Source organism: Dromaius novaehollandiae, chromosome 7 (genome assembly GCF_036370855.1).
Source record: "Dromaius novaehollandiae isolate bDroNov1 chromosome 7, bDroNov1.hap1, whole genome shotgun sequence".
NCBI classification, from domain to species: Eukaryota; Metazoa; Chordata; class Aves; order Casuariiformes; family Dromaiidae; genus Dromaius; species Dromaius novaehollandiae.
In genome coordinates this window covers 11,010,091-11,026,788 of record NC_088104.1, presented here as the reverse complement: position 1 = coordinate 11,026,788, position 16,698 = coordinate 11,010,091, and the positions used below count along the sequence as shown (strand labels likewise).

The window sequence follows — 16,698 nt, the reverse complement described above, 5'->3', positions numbered from 1 at the left end:
GTGTGGTCTTGGCACAGATAAAGTCCTCAACGAGGATAAATCCTAGTACTTGACTGTACATGAATGATATCTCCTGAAAGCTATCCTGCAAACCAGTGAGCCGCAGGATGGAAGCAGTGCTCCTAGCCTAAGAGCTCGCTGGGGCAGATACCTCGTTATAGACTCGGGACTCAGAGCTTGGCTTCCTAGCCTGTCAAAAAATACCTTTGAGGTTCATTTTTTTACAAGGAAGTTTTCAGAAAATTGATTTGCAACACATAAAACACAATAAAAAAACTTGGTAGCAATAAACATCTCCAGTCCTAGGAAATAAACACATCCTAATCCTGTGGCGTGTCCTAGGCTGGCATTAAGCTCACATTACATAACAGTGATATGTTGCATATACCATATAGCAGGGGGGGAAAATCCTCCTTTATTCTCACAGTCTGAAACAGCCTGTGTCTGCCTAGCAGCTGTTCAGAGCACACATATCAAAGCATTTCAGCGTCCCGGAGTAGACAGAGATGGTGGAGATGCAACCCTGGAGGCAGAAGCGGGGACGGGGAAGTCTCAGATTTACCCCTAAGCAGTGCAGAACTCTCTTCTTCCTTTTGCAGGCTGATTTCCTTCTCTTCCAAAGCCAATTTGATGACAGTGGTTTCCAGGGGTTTTCCCCCCACCACACCAGCTGCCCTTTCACCCAAGCACCGGCTCTTCCTTGCCGTGCAGGCACCATCCCGAGCCCAAGGCAGGGCGACCGCACCAGTATGCCGCCACTGGGCAAGTTCCTGCAGACTGGGAGGAGAAAACCACCCGGTGACATCAAAACGTCCGGGGAGCCTGGCTTTGCACCTTGCAGGTGCCTGCTCTTGTTTTCCTGCCTTTCTTCCCCCAAGCGAAGGGCTCAGTTATCCCTCCCGGCACTGTCCTGAGCCGGGGGCAGAATGGAAAATCTCCAGGATGTTGTTATTTCCTAAAATACAAAATGCTTTAAAAAACCCCAATAGCATTGCTTTTTAAAATCCAAAAGATTTTTAAAATACTGTGTCTTGCACAGATTGCCAAACCACAGGGTCCCAGGGTGAGAGAGGGGAGACCGGCTCCCCGACCCCTCGGTGCGCCGGGGCACGGGCCAGTGCTGCGGCCGGCCCCGGCTCTGGAGCGCTGGGAAAAACCTCACCACGAAGGCCGGAAATTAGAGTTTGCCAGTGTCCCTCTTGACTTTAATTAAGCTCATTGTCAGTTTGGTGAATTCCCGCTCTCTTTCTCTCCTTCTCTCTGTCTTTTTTCCCTGCAAGTCTGCTCAGCAGACTCTTTAACCAGCTCTCAAAGCTCAAATTTTAATTAAAGTCATTCACTGCCTTTGAATGACTAATAACCTCTTATCGGGTCTTGTGTTACAAATAGCAGGCAAAACACCTTCCCTCCCACTCTTCATTAACATGTTATTATTTTTTTATACTGCCCATCCTGCCAAGACCTTTTTTGCTTTAAAATAATATTAAAACAGAAACCTTCCTTGAAATATATTTTAGTTAGCTGAAAAGGCCACAATTAACAGAAAAAAGGCTAACGGAGGAGGATGCACTGGTCCAGGAACACCCTGAAAAGTCTGGCTATGCAGGAGCGTAGTTTATTAAGCAATTTTCAGCAAAGCAGAGGAAAGCCCCGCTCTCCAATCCATCGTCCAAAAGCATTTTTGCTGGAACTACAGGACAGACTTTGAGGATGTAAAGAATTGAAGACAATTTCCATTTTAACTATATTCCTAATTCTGTCCTGGCTTAGCCGGAGAGAGTTTTGATAGCGAGGGAAGTCCTCACTGGTTACTGTCCTGAAAAGCTCTGGGCCCTCTGGAGGAAGAAGAACAGCTGAGACGAGCAGAAGTAGTTGGTTGGGGGTTTATTAATGTCTTGTTTTTTCTTCAGAAGAAACCAACAGTGAGAAGTAAGAACAAACCCAGTTTGCAAGGGCCGGGCTGGGCGCCGAGAGGGGCTGCCCGGACGCCAACCAGCGCAACATCTGCTTGGCCACATGCTTTCCCTGGGAAAAACCCTACCACGAACTTCCAAATTTTGCAGGCTTATATTATTATTGCAAAAAGAATTAAAACCGAGCTAGTAGGATTTTTGAAGGAGGTTTTAAATCTTCTTGAGGGTAAGCTGGAAAAAGAGGTGACTTCATAGGACACATCATCACGTCCAAATGACACTCTCAACACGAGCAACAGCTTTCAGCCACAGATGACAATTTGGGCTTGTTTGCAAATGGCCATCTTGAAGCAGAGTCTTCCAACCTACTGTTCTATGTCGTTTAAGTCGGACTGAGACTGTGAGCACGCGTGAAACAGGCAGTTTTTAAAGCGCTGAACACAGCACAGGCTCTAAGCGCAATTTAGCTCTGTTCCACAGCGGCAAACTTCTCCCCATGACGAAAGAGAGCTAAACTTGTTTTTTCTTTCTTTTTTTTTAGCAGCTGCTTATCTCTTTCTCTGTCAACTGCCCTGTCTGCTCATTTCTGCACAGCTGCCACGCTGCAATTTGCTCCGGGTTTATGTCTCGAAGCCGCGCTGGGCGTTGCTGCACCCGCAGCGCCGGGCGTAAGCCCGCGGCCCGGCTGGGCGGGCAGAGTGAAATCAGGGCTGAAAATAAAAAGTAGAATAGCGATGGCATTTTAACGCCAATTGGTTTCTGCGGTCTGGCTCTGCTGCGATGTGTGGTGGCTGCCCGTGGAAACCCCGCTGGTGCTGCCTGGCGGTGGTGGGCCGCTGCGGAGAGACCGAGCAAGCTCAGCTTGCTGTGTCCTTGTAGCTTCACGAAAAATACGGGCTCCTGCACGGCGCTGCTGATTTCTTGGCAAGCCCAGGTGGAGGAAAATCACATCGAGTCTTTATCTGAGTGGACGATACTTGCATATTTCCCTTACCGATTGGCTCTAAGCAACTGAACAATAACTGAACTTACAATAACAGTGACAACAACCCTGCAGCATTCAGTGCACAAATAGATTAATTCTGCCCTCAGCATCCACTCACCGCAGCCAGCCAAGCCAGCAGAAGAGTCCCGTACCTCTCCTCCTACCGACCCTGCTCAGGTTTCCTCCAAGACCTGCTCCCGGAGCGTATTGTAGGGTGAGATCGGGCTGTTTGGGGTCTGTGCATGACCCACACTTCTGGAGGTGAGCTGCAGCCCCGCGGCCCCTCGCCCGCTCGGTGGTGGCACTTGCCCTCGGACGGGACAGGACTTCGCAGGGACCAGGAGCCTCCCAGGCAAGTCCAGCTCAGATGTTTAGGTGCTCAGTGACCTACGCAGGTTTGGAAGGTGCCCTTAATTTTCTGATCTGCATAAATTGCCTTGGACAGTTTTACAGCAATATGGCAAGGAAATCCCAGCTCCTGCCAATGACATTTTTTCCAACCATGACATTAGTGTTTCATACCACACGGGTGAGCGAAAGAATAAACAGATAAAGAATAAACTGCTGTACGTGATGTTTCATTTTGGGATGGCTGGACCTAGCAATAAAGCAGTCACAGATGAACTCCTTCATCTTCTCAGCTGTCTATAAATAAAATAGCAGGTAGAGCCAACCTTCTTTGTTGCTGTTTGAATGTAACTTTTCTATCATGTTCCTAAAATAAAAACTGAACCACAGGCACTTGAACAGCATAAAAATATTGACGACCTTTCTGCTATAGCCTGGCTCCTTATGTACCTTATTTCTTGTGCCTTCAAGCTCTCTGTGTTGCCCCCCATCTGATTAAGCAGCACTTTCTGGGGCCGGACTGTAACTCTAGTTGCTTCTCCTGTGCCGAGGGCTGCCCTGCTCTTCTGAACAGCTAATGTGGATCTCCATCGGGGTTAAAAAATGACCAGTGTCATTGAATTGCCTTCCAGGTATACTCAGGAGCAAAGTATTTCCATGCTCATCCACTGTCTTTTCTTGAAGGCTTCAGCATGGGGATCTATGGACCACCCATAAGAGGCTCTGAAGGGCAACTAAATACATACTGTGCCAAGGCTTAAATGCCAGAGAGGAGGTTGCAGGAGGAAAATGCACTGTTTTAGAATAAATCTGGTAATTTGCTGAGCCCTATTCAATCTCATTTAACCCCTCACTTCACATAAGGATATGAGGGGACATAAGGATACGGCTCAGATGGACTAAAGCTGTAAGTAGCTCATCAACCTGTCTCTGAAAGTGGCCAAAAGTGGGTGCTGAGGAAAGAGTGTAAGAACAGAGAAAGAACAGAGTATAGGAACATATTTATGATATTTTCCAACAACTGTCTGAGCCCCCAACTGCTCAGGGACTTCCTGAGCTGGGTGTTATTTCCAGGTATTTCATGTTTTTCCATGGGCGTGTGCCATCTCTGCTTGAGCCCACACCAGCTTTGACGGCTTGCAGCCTCCTCTGGCCAGGCGGTCCCTGGCCCCGCAGCCCCATGCGAGAAGCTGCTTCTGCTGCCCAGGGGCACCTGGCTGCAGGCACGAGAGGCGCAGACAAGGCCAGGGCTGGGCAGTCTTAATATCGTGAAAGCAAAATGTGTAGGTCTGAGAGAGCCTTAAGATGACTCCTGCCAGGTGTTTCTACAATCTGCTCTTAAAACTCAAAGGCCTCCAAGCCAAGGACTCCAAGACCTCCGTAGATAACCTGTCTTAATCTTTAATTAACTTTACGGGTAGAAAAGGTGGGGTTTTTTTCCTGAATGCCTAATATTAAGCTGCATTACTAAATACTAAGCTCATTCATTTTTGTCCTACCGTTGGTAGATATGGAGAGCAGTTGACTGCTTCCCTCTTTATAACAACCTCTTACGTATTTGAAGACTATAATAAAGTTCCCACTTCTTCTTCTCTTTTCTAGACTGTCAAACACTTTATTAAAGCCACGAAGTGTCACAGCTATTGTTTTCCCATACTGAGTGTGTCAGCCATCCTGTCCTCAGCAAGACAATACCCAGTACCACCTGAGACAAGGTCCTGGAGGCTAATGAGCTCATGGTCAAAGGTCAACAGCTCAAAATTTACCTGCATGGATTCAAAAGAGCTGTCAGCCGTGCCAGAGTCCTCAGACGCGGCGGAGGAAAGGTAATCCAGCACAAGTGAGAACTGGCACTGGTGAGGAGCTATTACAGCACTCGATGGCAGAACATACGAAATTAGGGAACCGGCTCCTGCCCTTCCTCTCCCAAAGGAGGGGCTCCTAAGGGCTTCCTCTCCCCGAGCCCATACCCCAAGCAGCAAGGGTCAATGTGTGAGAGGGAAATGTCTCCTTATTGCTTATGGTTGCGCTATGCCCTGGAGCATGCGGGTCTGTAACCTGCCTTCCAGTTTGTTGGGAACACTGTCCCGCTGCCTCTGCCCGGGGAGGCTCTCGCTGCCTCCTTGTCTGCCTCCTTGGGAAGCAAGTAAAGCTTCTGCTTCGGCAAGAGCCCCAAGCACTGAGTTTTCTAGCCCAACTGAGCCCTGCAAAGGAAGAGGCTCACTTAATCCCTGGGCCTTGCTGGTCACCTTGGTCCCCAGGTGGCTGGTGGTCTCTGCCCCTGCCATGGGAAAAGCCCTTGTGCTCCCAGCACCGAGCTGCACTCACCCCACTATTCCCAAAAGCCTTTAATGCTGTAGGACTACGCAGGGAGACACGGCGGAGGGTAACTTCCCGGGCAGTGGGCCTGGGCGTACAGGACTAAGTGATTTCTCACGATCAGGAAATCGGTAGCATATAGGGATAAATGAAACCAGCCCTGCGCTCCCCTGGTCAGAGCTGCCATTCAGCATTGTAGCATCCCCACCTTGTGGTACGACGCCGGACTGCCTTCTCCCGGCAGCGATCGCCGCACGCCTGGTGTCTGCTCGCCAGAGGTGTGGGGATGCTCAGACAGCTTGCTTTGATGTGGGCTCGGCTCAGGTCCTGACTAGCTCTTCATTGCAACCAGATACATAGACATGTGCTCCGCCTCGTCTTCACGACAGATGCTAACAGGTAGGAAAAATGCCCTGGTTAGATAAAGGAAGACTTGCTTTCTTTCTGATGAAATTAACACTTTCCTTCTGAAAAGTTGAAATCTGCACTTCTGATACCTGAATGTAAGTTTTCTGAAGATTCAAATTATCATTAAAGGATTCCCAGAGGCATTACATAGCTGACCAGTAAACATTTGCTAAAATGTTCTCCTTTTTTCTTGTTTTTGTGAGAAAGCATCTTGGAGGTGATCTGTGAGGTTTGCTGAAAATGTATTTTGCATACAAAAAAGATATAGCCATTTGTGGCTCCTCTGCTGGTGCTGCAGGTAGTCCCTTCAGAAAAAAACGTATTTCCAAACCCTCAGCTCAGTGAGATAATCCACCATCCCATGATGAAGTGATAGTGTAAGATTCCCTTTGGGGGGAACAGGTCAGAGACAAGCAGATACTCTTCTCAAAGACCTGGACATTGTTCAGCCATCGGAAGCATCTGCTGGAGGACAGCTCAAGGCCGACTTCACTGCTCGAGGGCCCTGCAAGCTCCCAGCGACTCCCCACAGGCAGCCATGGGCCCGGAAAAGGCCCGGTGCCTCCCAGCAGCGGAGGTGGGACCCTGGCAGGGGGGAAACGACATGCGGACAGGACCTGGGTACTTCGTGTCCTTTCCACTGTGCTGAGATGAAATGGCTGCAGCCCTCATTCTTTGAGGAAAGGTGGCTTAATGTTTTTTCTCGTTAAGCAAAAGTGAAAGTGTTGGTGTATTTCTGGATCCGCTGGCTCTAGCAGAGCCAGGCAGATGTCCAGCACACGGATGTGTTGGGGCTCGCAGGGCTGCATTTCCTCCAGTGCTGTCCAGCACCCCCTGAGTAACGGGAACTGCTAGTAGAAACATAAAGCTGCCAGTGAGCTTGGCTAGCCCACAGCCTCTTTCTCTCTTGCTCTTCTTCCTTGCCTAAAACTGTGAAGTTTAACCAAGAACCAAGGCTGTTCTCATCCACTGGATGGAGGAGATCATGGCCAGAAGCTGCAGGAGGCCACCTCCTCCTTGCTGTTTCCTTCCGTGGCCCTGCAGCAGACCCCGTAATGCGATGACGGTCCGCGGGGTCTCTCTTAAAAAGTTTCTCCCTGGCTTTGTAACCTGCTGATTAGCTAATGTGAAACAGAGCCCTGGAAAAGGTGGGGAGTGCGAAGAGCGAAGCAGACGGTGGGTGTGGACCGGCTAAGTCGCTGGCGTGCCAGCCTGGAGGCACCGTGTGTGCCCGCGGGCGGGCAGAGGAGTCGCGGGGCTGCAGATCACGAAGGGTTAGGTCGTCCCACCCGCCTCGGCCGCTCAGCGCGTCCGTCCGGGGCTAGCTGACACAGCGCTGCGTTACGAGCCCGGCCTTCAAAGCATTCCTGTCTTTGCTGTTGAATGCACCAAATGTCTCACACAGCTGTTTAGTAGGTTTGCGAGCCTTGTTAAGTGCCGGGTTTATCACAGCTTTCCCGAGGAATGCGTGCAGCCAACAAGTAGCTGAAAGATACTATCTGCTTCGGCCAGCTGAGGACTTCAGGCTCTTGCGATCGGAGGAGGCCATGTGCAGACTAACCAGGACTATATAAACTAGTTTATTTAGCCAGGCAAACACTGGGCAGTTAGACATTTTTAATTGACCTTGATTGTTTTGGGGGTTATGTTCTGCCGGGAGGAAAGGTGGAGGGAGAAATTCTCAGTGTCACCACCCTCGCGGTGGTGGAAAAGCATGAAGTATCACCTGGGAAGCCATTCAGATGGTCACAGCCTTTCAAACACGAAGCCTTTAATCGGTGTATTTACGCTTGTATCACCATGAAGAAATATCCATCACCTGAGGCCTTGTCCACCAGCTGGCAGAGCCCTCCGTGTAGACGTACCGTTGCAGCTATGTGGATGTAACACCCCTGTCTGACAGGGAGTTTATCTCAGTGCAGCACGCTTCCTTGCCATAACGTAAGCCAGCAAAACTCCTCTTCAGTGGCCGTAGCTGCAGCTGTACTAGGACTTTTTTCCTGTCTGAGCAATACACCATTCCCACCCTCCTGGCATAAGGTGAGAGGTCTGCAGACCTCTGTGCTGCCAACTGGCCAGAGAATCGTACACTAACACAGGCGCCTTCCCTGTGGACTAAACCTCGCCCAAGCCAAGTTTTCTCCATAGCATTAAGGAGCACTAAACCTTCTTGGAAGTTTGCTTTAAACATCTCTCAAAGCCATACTGGATAATGTGAAGGTGAGACACACCATGGCCGCAATAACCTCACAAGGAGTGTGGAGAGACGGCCAAAGTGCTTGAGTACTGCCGAGCACCGAGTTACTAAGTAAACGGGCTTAAGAGCCTGCCTCTCTCGTTTGCTCATTTGGCTGATTGATGTGACCATAAGCTCCTGTCTGCAGGCTCTATGGGCTCTTTCTAACCACGGTTTGTCCATGACACGCTGTTAATAACATTAATTATTGTCTCTCCAGTCTCCAGGGAGAAGAGTGCTCCCGGAGTGATGGCTGGTGGGGCGGAGTGGCCAGCAGGGACCAGCACCTCAGGTGAGCCGCAGCAGGTGGGGAGAAGCAGAGGGCAACAGGGAGGCAAAAAATTCAGGAGAGACATGCCAGGGTGGTTTTGCCCCTCCACGTGCCTCTGGTGGGCTGTGCGTGAAGGCAGGCGAGCAGCAGCTGGACACATCGGAGAGGAGGGAGGCGAGAGCAGAGCCACCTGGGACCTGCTCTCAGGACATGGGTGCCTGGCCGGGACGAGGAGGGTGGGAGCTGCCCCTGGCTCCCCTCCAAGGGGCACGGCCTCCTGGGGCCACTATGCCCACCCCAGACAAGCGGGAAGCCAAGCTGGTGGGGCGTCGAGGTGAGCTGCCGGGAACAGGGCAGCAGCTGTGCTTCTCCAACCGGTTCCCGTCAAACGGTGTTGGGACTGCATCATGGTCTCCCTGCATGGTGGAAATGATGGGGAAACCAAGCCGTGATTTTAAATCTTTCATTGGAGGATGATAAAATTACAATATGATACGGAAGCATGGAAAAGTGAGAACTATAAACTACAAAATTCTACAAAACAGACAAACGCAACAATAAACAAACCAACTCTACTTTGAAAGTGGTACTACATAACATGAAGCTCAGGCTGTACAGCACACTGCCATTTTGAGTGCTGTTGTGAGAGGTTTCAGATTTGAAATTTGTACTCAGTGATACAGATTTGCATAAACTGAAACTAATAGTCTTTAAAATATAATTTGAAGAACTGAGTGGAAATCCAAACTGAGACGATACTGATCATTTGGAGATAGAAGCCAGAGATATTTGGGCCTGTCCTGGTGTGGCATCACAGACATCAAACATTTCTTGTGAGGTCAGAATTCATTTTTTTTTCGTTGGTGTCTGGTGGCTTGAAGTCCTACCTTTGGTCACCTTAAATGAAAGAGTTGGGTTTTTTTTTAATATATGGAGCAAAATAAGAAGAATGACAATAATTAAAGCTGATGGAATAACTCATACTTTTAGCTTGATCCTAAGCCTAGCTATAGGTATAGCAATGTTCAGCCTTTCTTTTGGTGGTTCTCAGAGAGCAATATTCCTGACCAAAAAGGGAAGTATGTTCACAGTCTGCTCTGCCAGTAATGTTCCACCCAGCCCCTGTCTCTGAAGTCCATGGACCAAATTTCTCCTTGGTGTAAAAGCTACAGCAAGAATCAGTTTGATTTGATGAGTCAAAAGTTTACACAACATCAGCCTGGGATGACAGTTTCATTTCAACAAAAACAGATTCCTTTGGACATCTATTAAACTGGGCTGACTGGTATTCCCATTCCCATGTATATACACACATACCAGACAATAATCTCCTTAACAACCCACAGATGAATTCCTTAGCTTATGAATCTGCCAGAAAACACATAATTTTCCCCATCAAGGAATGTTGCTTGGCACATCTTTAGTATATCACTTACTCAGCCCTCAATCAACCTAAATGATTCACCTAGCAAGATCTCCTAGGCGAGGCTTTACGTGATTGAACAGTTCACCCTCGCTGAAAAAGTACACGCCACTGAGTGCCCTTATCTCAACAATAAAAGTTATTAATAAGCAGGAATTACTTCAGTAAGAGCCATGGGGCTGGCTGCAGTCCGTGCAAATTCAGCTGTCCTGCTTGGGGCTCCATCGATAAAAACAGCTCAGCGTAGTGGGAACAGAGCGGAGGCTCACGGGCTCAATCCCAACCCGCACGTCCTGTTTTATGTTGTGTTTTACAGTTTATCGCTCTTCATGTTAAGATTTATTAGTATTGTCTTGCTGTTCAGCGGTCGCGACTCGTAAAGCATGTGCGGTATGGGAGCACTGCTGTTGTCCCATGGCTGTGGTGGGGAGGCCGGTCCCGCCGCCGGCACTTCCCGCGTACCGAGCCTCAGCCCGGGGCGGCAGGCAAGCCGCGGGGCCGCAGTCTCCTGTCGGCACACACGGTCTCCAGGAGGTGGTGGGACAGACCTCCTCACCCGCGGCTGTCATCGTCTCCGCGGCCGCCGTTACAGAAGCTGTGTTATGGGCTTAGCTACTCCTTGCACGGAGATGCCGGCGATTAGCTCGAGGACGTTGAGGGCAGCAAGCTGTCTGATCTGGCACAGCCAGCCATTGTCCTGGCCACCTGGGAAGTCATTTTTCATTGGAAATAGTTGCCCTCATCCAGATCTGGATGAATTATGCAAGATTCTTTGGACCACAGACAGACGAAATGGGGTTATAGCGCCATGTGATCTCAGCTAGATTTCCCATCGCCGCGTCCTGGTTTTGTGCACAGAAATGGTAACTTGCCTCCTTTCCTGCTCCAAAACATTTGTTTGGATGTTCTGAGACTTTCTCAAGTTTGTGGACCCCCGCCATAGGGTGTTGCATGGCTTTAGATAAGAAATCTCCATAAAACTGTAAGCAATGTGTCTTCTGCAGTATATCTTTCTTCTTAGTCAACAGCGAAGCAGTCACATTATGTTGCCTTACATTGCGGCCCACCTGTTGCAAGGAAGATGCCAAGAAAATTATACACCAGTGGGAAAGTGTAGATTACATATATGGCTTGGTCCCAGCAAGAGTCTGTGTGGATACAGGATACACATTAAAAATCACGTCAGTGTAGCTCTCTGTGTGCAATATGAAGGGAATCCCTGGCTAGACGGACAAGAAATCTGCCAGCTTAGCTCACACAGCGGTAGCTGCTGTCTTTCCATCGAAAGGCAAGAGGATTAGGTGGGTGTTGGGCAGATGGATCCTGCCACCCTCAGTGCATAGCGTGGCCCCGCTAACATCCCTGGGGCATCCGAGGCTTGCGATACCACCGTGGTTGCTTTGCCAGCACCTGCAAAGCTCCCTCCTCCGTGGACCGGCCGGGAGCGAGGTGCTGTGTGGCAGGACCGGGGGTGCTCCGTGTGCGGGGTGGTGTGGGCTTGCTGGGGGGAAGGGACCCTTGCAGAAAAGCAATGAAGCTGCCTGCCTAAATACGCAGTTTACAGAGGACTCCAGAAATAATCCACTGCCGCCAAGTGGTTTTAATGCCCTCTCTTTACTACTAATTAACCAATACTGAAAAGATTTGGAAGAACCCAGCAGTGCCTTGTTCTCCGTGGTCAGAGAGGGCTCTGCCTCCGCGACACCACCTGTGCAGCCAGCGTGGGGACGGTGGGACCTTCGCGGTCATGGGCTCCCACCCCTCCTCTTTGCTTCGCGCCATCCCCTTTCTGAAAATCATCGCCTTTCAGACAGTTCGTGGGGTTTGTCCCTCCCATGTCAGCTGACAAGTTGCTGGAGGAACTCTTCACTCCTACCGTACTGGTACTGAGACTCGTACCCCAGCCTGAGATATATCTGAGAGGAGATTCCTATAAAGTTGAAAATCCACATATAAAAATAGCATTAAGGGTGCAAACAGCAAGCATCTTATCAGACAGCTTTCCTATAAAAAAAGCCGGGAGGCGAAGCATGCTCAGACATGGAGCAGCTCAGCTGTGATAGCTGGCAAGAGCCACAAGATGTCTCTGGAAACCAGCATTTGAAAAAAAAAGGCATTAATAACCCGAGGAAAGGGGCTGGGCCATTTACACCACGGTGAGAAGTGACCCTGGCGTGCGCATTCGTGCGAGCCTGGGTTCGCAGCACAGGGCTGCCCCCCTCCCCAAAACCACCTCTCCATCGCCCTTTGCCCCAGGCGAGGGGCGACCATGAGGTCGCACCCATGGTGTTTCCTCACGACACGGAGGAGAACTGTGGATCAGTGAACTGGCGGATTAAAAACACTATGGACTTTTGAAGGTGCTGGAAGAACAGGGAAATGCGCACTCTGAAAAGCAGATTAAAGGATGTGAGTCAAGCCTGAGAGTCCTGAAGGAGACAGGCTGCACCTCCTGGGAGGCTCTTTGCAGGCACGGAGGACCCTGAAGAGAGCAGCGTAGGCCTGGGTTTATACCCTCAAACCGTGCCTGGGTTTACAGGCTCAAAATATGCCAACTCCTACGGGATTTCGCTGGCTGTGCCGTCACCTGCAGGGGTTCACGCGTGCGGAAAGTCCTGACGTGGCACACCCAGACGGACGGCATGGGAATGAGCTCGCTGTCCTGACACAGGGAGAAACCCTGCCGAACGTGACTCAGAGCTCAGCGAGACGCCGGCAGGTCCTGATCTCGCGGCCCTGCCACTCACTCGGGAGCTGCTTTCCGTTTCGCCAGCTCCGCGTGCTCTCCACGTAAACAACCCGGGAATTGCAGGGTGGAAAAGGCCCATGTAAGTCTAACGCTGTTATTAAGAAATAGGCAAAGCACTAATCCGGCACAGTAACTAGTGACTCACAAAGTTTAATGGGAGAAAACAAAGCTATCTTTCAATGGACCACATACAGAGACAGCAGTTACTGTAAATTAGAAAACCTCTTTAACATCCAGCTAAAAACGTGTACCAAATAAAACCCATTGCCCACCAGGCTCAACGATCCTAAGTATCATTTGTTCCAGGATTTGTTTTCCTTCTTACAAATCACAAGGCAGTCATTTAAATTAATAATAACCAAAGTTATGGGGATAATGGGATTTTTAATGAGATGTTTCTGGCTGTGGGGTGCCTTTACAGAAACTCATCCACCTCAATATAAACGCTAGTGTTTAGCAATAAGGCGATACGGTGAAAACCCCATTAGTCTAAATCCACTGGGACAGGAGGACCAAACTTTGTTCTTGCAGTGTGTTTAGGAAAACTCCCCTGGGACTAAACTATTGTTACATCGCCGTGTTTGAGGCACATACAATTTGAACGGCATGAAAAACGATGAAAAAAAAAAGAAAAATAATGTAGTCGGTATCTACTGACGTGATTGCAGGAAGAACGGCTATTGCGGTACAGGCAGACCCGCGGAGTCCGACCTGCTGACGGTCCTCCTTGCAGTTTCCGAAGACCAACAGAAGCCAGCAGATTTCGGCACAGCACAACTGCTTGCAGACAGAGGCAAGAGGGTGCTGGCTCCCCACATTGCACGTGGGTGATGGGGTCAGACCCGCTGTGGCACCCAGGCAGCTCCGCACGGGCATCCGCGAGGCGAGGACGGCTTGGAGGCAGACCCCAGCTGCACGTCAGCCCTCCGGCGCCGACGGCGTCTTCAGCGCCTGCGTCGTGAGGGTGCCGGCAGCTGCAGACCGATGCTGGGGAAGGCGGATAAGACCCCAATATTTTTTCCGTTGGGAATATGAATGTGGTAACTTTTACAGCGCTGCTTTTTAGCGAACCAGACAAAACACAAATGAAGATGATGCAGGGGTAGTTTTGCCCTTGGTTACACACAAGGGGAGCATGGAGAGAAGTTCTTACTAGCACGATTGAGTAGTAATCAGATGATTCGGCACTCTCATTATTACAGAAAGTTGCAAAAGATATCAAGATTTAGTAGGGCATTTCTTGATGACTTTCGACTCTACTTCTACCTCCTGGTTTTCCTAAGATAGTCACTCTTTTTGGTCAGAAAGTACTGATTTCCCTCCAAAATACACTATAATTCAGAAGCAAAGATCTACTCCTGGAACACTACCTATCCAAGGATGTCTTTGCCCCAAAGGGCTGAAATCCCACAGCAAATCTGATTTTCTGCATGAAAAAGGCTGTGGTCCTTCATTCAGGACCTCTGTCTCTCAGGTTGCCTGGGCTGAGGCCTCAGGCAGCCCAGGGATGTTGTGCATCTGGTTAGGAGGAGCCACTCCACACCATAACCACCCTTCCCACCGCCAAGGCTTTCTGCAAAATGACAGAAAACCGCGAATGCAAAATCTCCTGAGTGAAAAGGAATTAGTAAAACCCCATATTCATGAAATATTGAGAGCTAATTATATGTGCTTCGGAAACCTCTGGGGGAAGGGAGATGGAGGCCTTTCATTAGACGGGAACTGGAACTTTTTCATCATCTGTCTAGCTCAGGAATGCGGGGCTGCTGTCTGGAGAGGGCTGTGGGATTTGGCTGCAGGGCTGGGTGTGCAGGTAAAGTGCCATGCTGTAGAATATCCCTGTTGTACTGTGGCATGTCTTGGAAATGGCTCTCAGCCCTGGCAGGTCGCGTTGGGGTGCTGGATGTGAATACGCCTCAGCCTGCCTGTGGGACCTCTTCACTCTGCAAAGCACCAGAAGGAACCATTGCTTCCAAATCATTGCACGTCTTCTTCACCCTGCGCCCCAAAGGGGTCCAAAGCCCTGACCCCTCGCTTCAAAACGGACCGCGGTTTCTCCTGGAAGGGACGGAGCCCAGTCGCTTCCTGGATGTCCGTGGGAAGTGCGGTTTCCTCGCTTTTGTTAGCTCGTTGGAGATCTCCTCTCTCCTCCCGCGACCAGAACGGCTCCATTTCCAGCTGTTGCCACATCGCCCAAATTTAAGCCCAAGATCAGAACTGGAGAGCGAAAAAAAAAGGGGGGGGGGGGAGTTTTCAGGGCGGGCCCAGAGGTGAAGGCACAAAGGGAGCCCTGCCCGCGGCACGGCCACGCGTGCCGGTCCCCCCGCAGCCCGGCAGCAGCAGCCGCCGCCAGCCCCGCTCCGGCTCCGGCTCCGGCTCCGGCGCCGCCTCCCCGGGCGCGACCGCCCCGGCGCAGCGCAGCGCAGCGCGGCGGCGATGCCCGGGCGCTCCGCGGTTCTTCCGCGCGGCGCCGCGCCCGCCCGGCCTCCCGCCGCCCTCCGCGCCCGCGGAGCTGCCGCCGCGCCGCCGCCGGCCCTCGCCACGTAAACCTGCGTTAAACCCGCTTCCCCTCGTGCCACCGCTTCTTACGCCCCCAGCGCGCTTCCTATCACCTTTTGTTAGAATTACGGAGCCGGAAACTTAATTTACGCTGGGCTTTGAAGACGAATAAATACAGGCAGGCCGGTGGCCCCGTGATACGCCTATTTAGTCCCGCGATCCATAGACTATTATGAATTGTTGTGTTTTTCAGGCTGCTTCTGCTGTTTCAAATACCTTCTCAGCTACTCTCCCTGGCTGGGGAAAAAAAACCAAAACACCACCCTTCTTAAGCAAGGGGCGAAGAGCAAGAGACCATAGCAGTTGCGCTTGGCTTTATTTGCTTTTGCTAGTATTATTATTATTATTTTCGAAATTTGGGGAGAGCGAGGTTTTCAATTGCTGAAATAATTGCCTGGGAGAGAGGTTTCTTAATCTGTTCATACATTATTGACTTGGGCTCCAATATTTGGCTTGCTGCTTTTTATCGTACGAAGATCACGTACGAGAGTCTTTTGCATAACAATTTTTAAAGAGGACACATCCTTATATCAAAAGTGGACGTGACTTGAATTTTGCTGGCGTTTGTCCCTAAAATGACCCAATTCCGGTTACTGCCACTGGGCAGCAGTAACATTGCATTATTTCTACAGGCAATAGACTTATTTTGCTTTACTCTCTGCCCCCTTCCCTGTCCCCCCCCCCAAAGCCAACACATACTTTTAAAGCTGATTATTTTGTCTCGCTGCGCTGTAGCCCTGCACACACTGTTTTCTCTCCCTGGGAACGGATGAGCAGAGAGGAGCAGGACCGGCTCGTAGGAGCAACATGGCTAATTAACGCCGAAAGTTCCCACCCGGCGCGGAAATAGCGCCTTCAACGAAATTTCGCTGCGAGCCGCCGCAGAGCGACAGCAGCGCCGTCCCCGCTGCTCCGGGCGCCTCCCCGGGCGCCGCCTGCCCCGACGGGGGCCAGGAGAGCCCCCTCCGCCCCGCTTTCCCAAACCGAAGTCGTGCCGCTTCCCGGCCCCGCGGTCAGGTTAATTCCCGAACAAAGGAGGGCACCAGCACAAAGGGCTGCCCCCCCCCCGCCCCCGGCCCCCGCCCCGGCCCCGGCCCCGCTGCCTGCCGCCCGGCCCGGGCCAGGCCGCGCCGCCCGGCCGCCCCCCCGGGGCCGCCCCCCCGGGGCCGCTCCCCCGGGCCGCTCCGCAGCCAGCTGGGGCGGCCGAGGGCGAAGCTCCGCGGCCCCGGCGGCGACAGCGACGGGTCGCAGCTCTCCCGCTCGCTCCCCCCTGCCGGCACCGCGGCTGCTGCTCGGGCCGCGCGGTGCGGAATAAAGCGCGGATCCTCCCCTGCCTCCCTCCGCCGGCACCTGCCCGGCCAGGCTCCCCCGGCCCCCCCGGGCCAGCAGCCCCCTGCGCGCAGGCGGATGCCCCGCCGCGCACGCGGGCCCACGCGCGCCGGCACACGCGCGGCCACCGCGGAAACCCCGACGAAACCCGCGGGTGC

General features: G+C 51.5%; 1 long non-coding RNA gene across 1 annotated transcript; it reads right to left on the bottom strand.

The window, feature by feature from the left end:
* Positions 1-12,777: 12,777 nt before the first annotated feature.
* LOC112988529 (uncharacterized) lies at positions 12,778-16,251 on the bottom strand. The gene is made up of 2 exons (XR_003260560.2): positions 15,911-16,251; positions 12,778-14,869 (listed from the first exon to the last, which is right to left on the bottom strand). It is a non-coding gene; the product is annotated as an uncharacterized LOC112988529 (long non-coding RNA).
* Between the last annotated feature and the right edge of the window lie 447 nt (positions 16,252-16,698).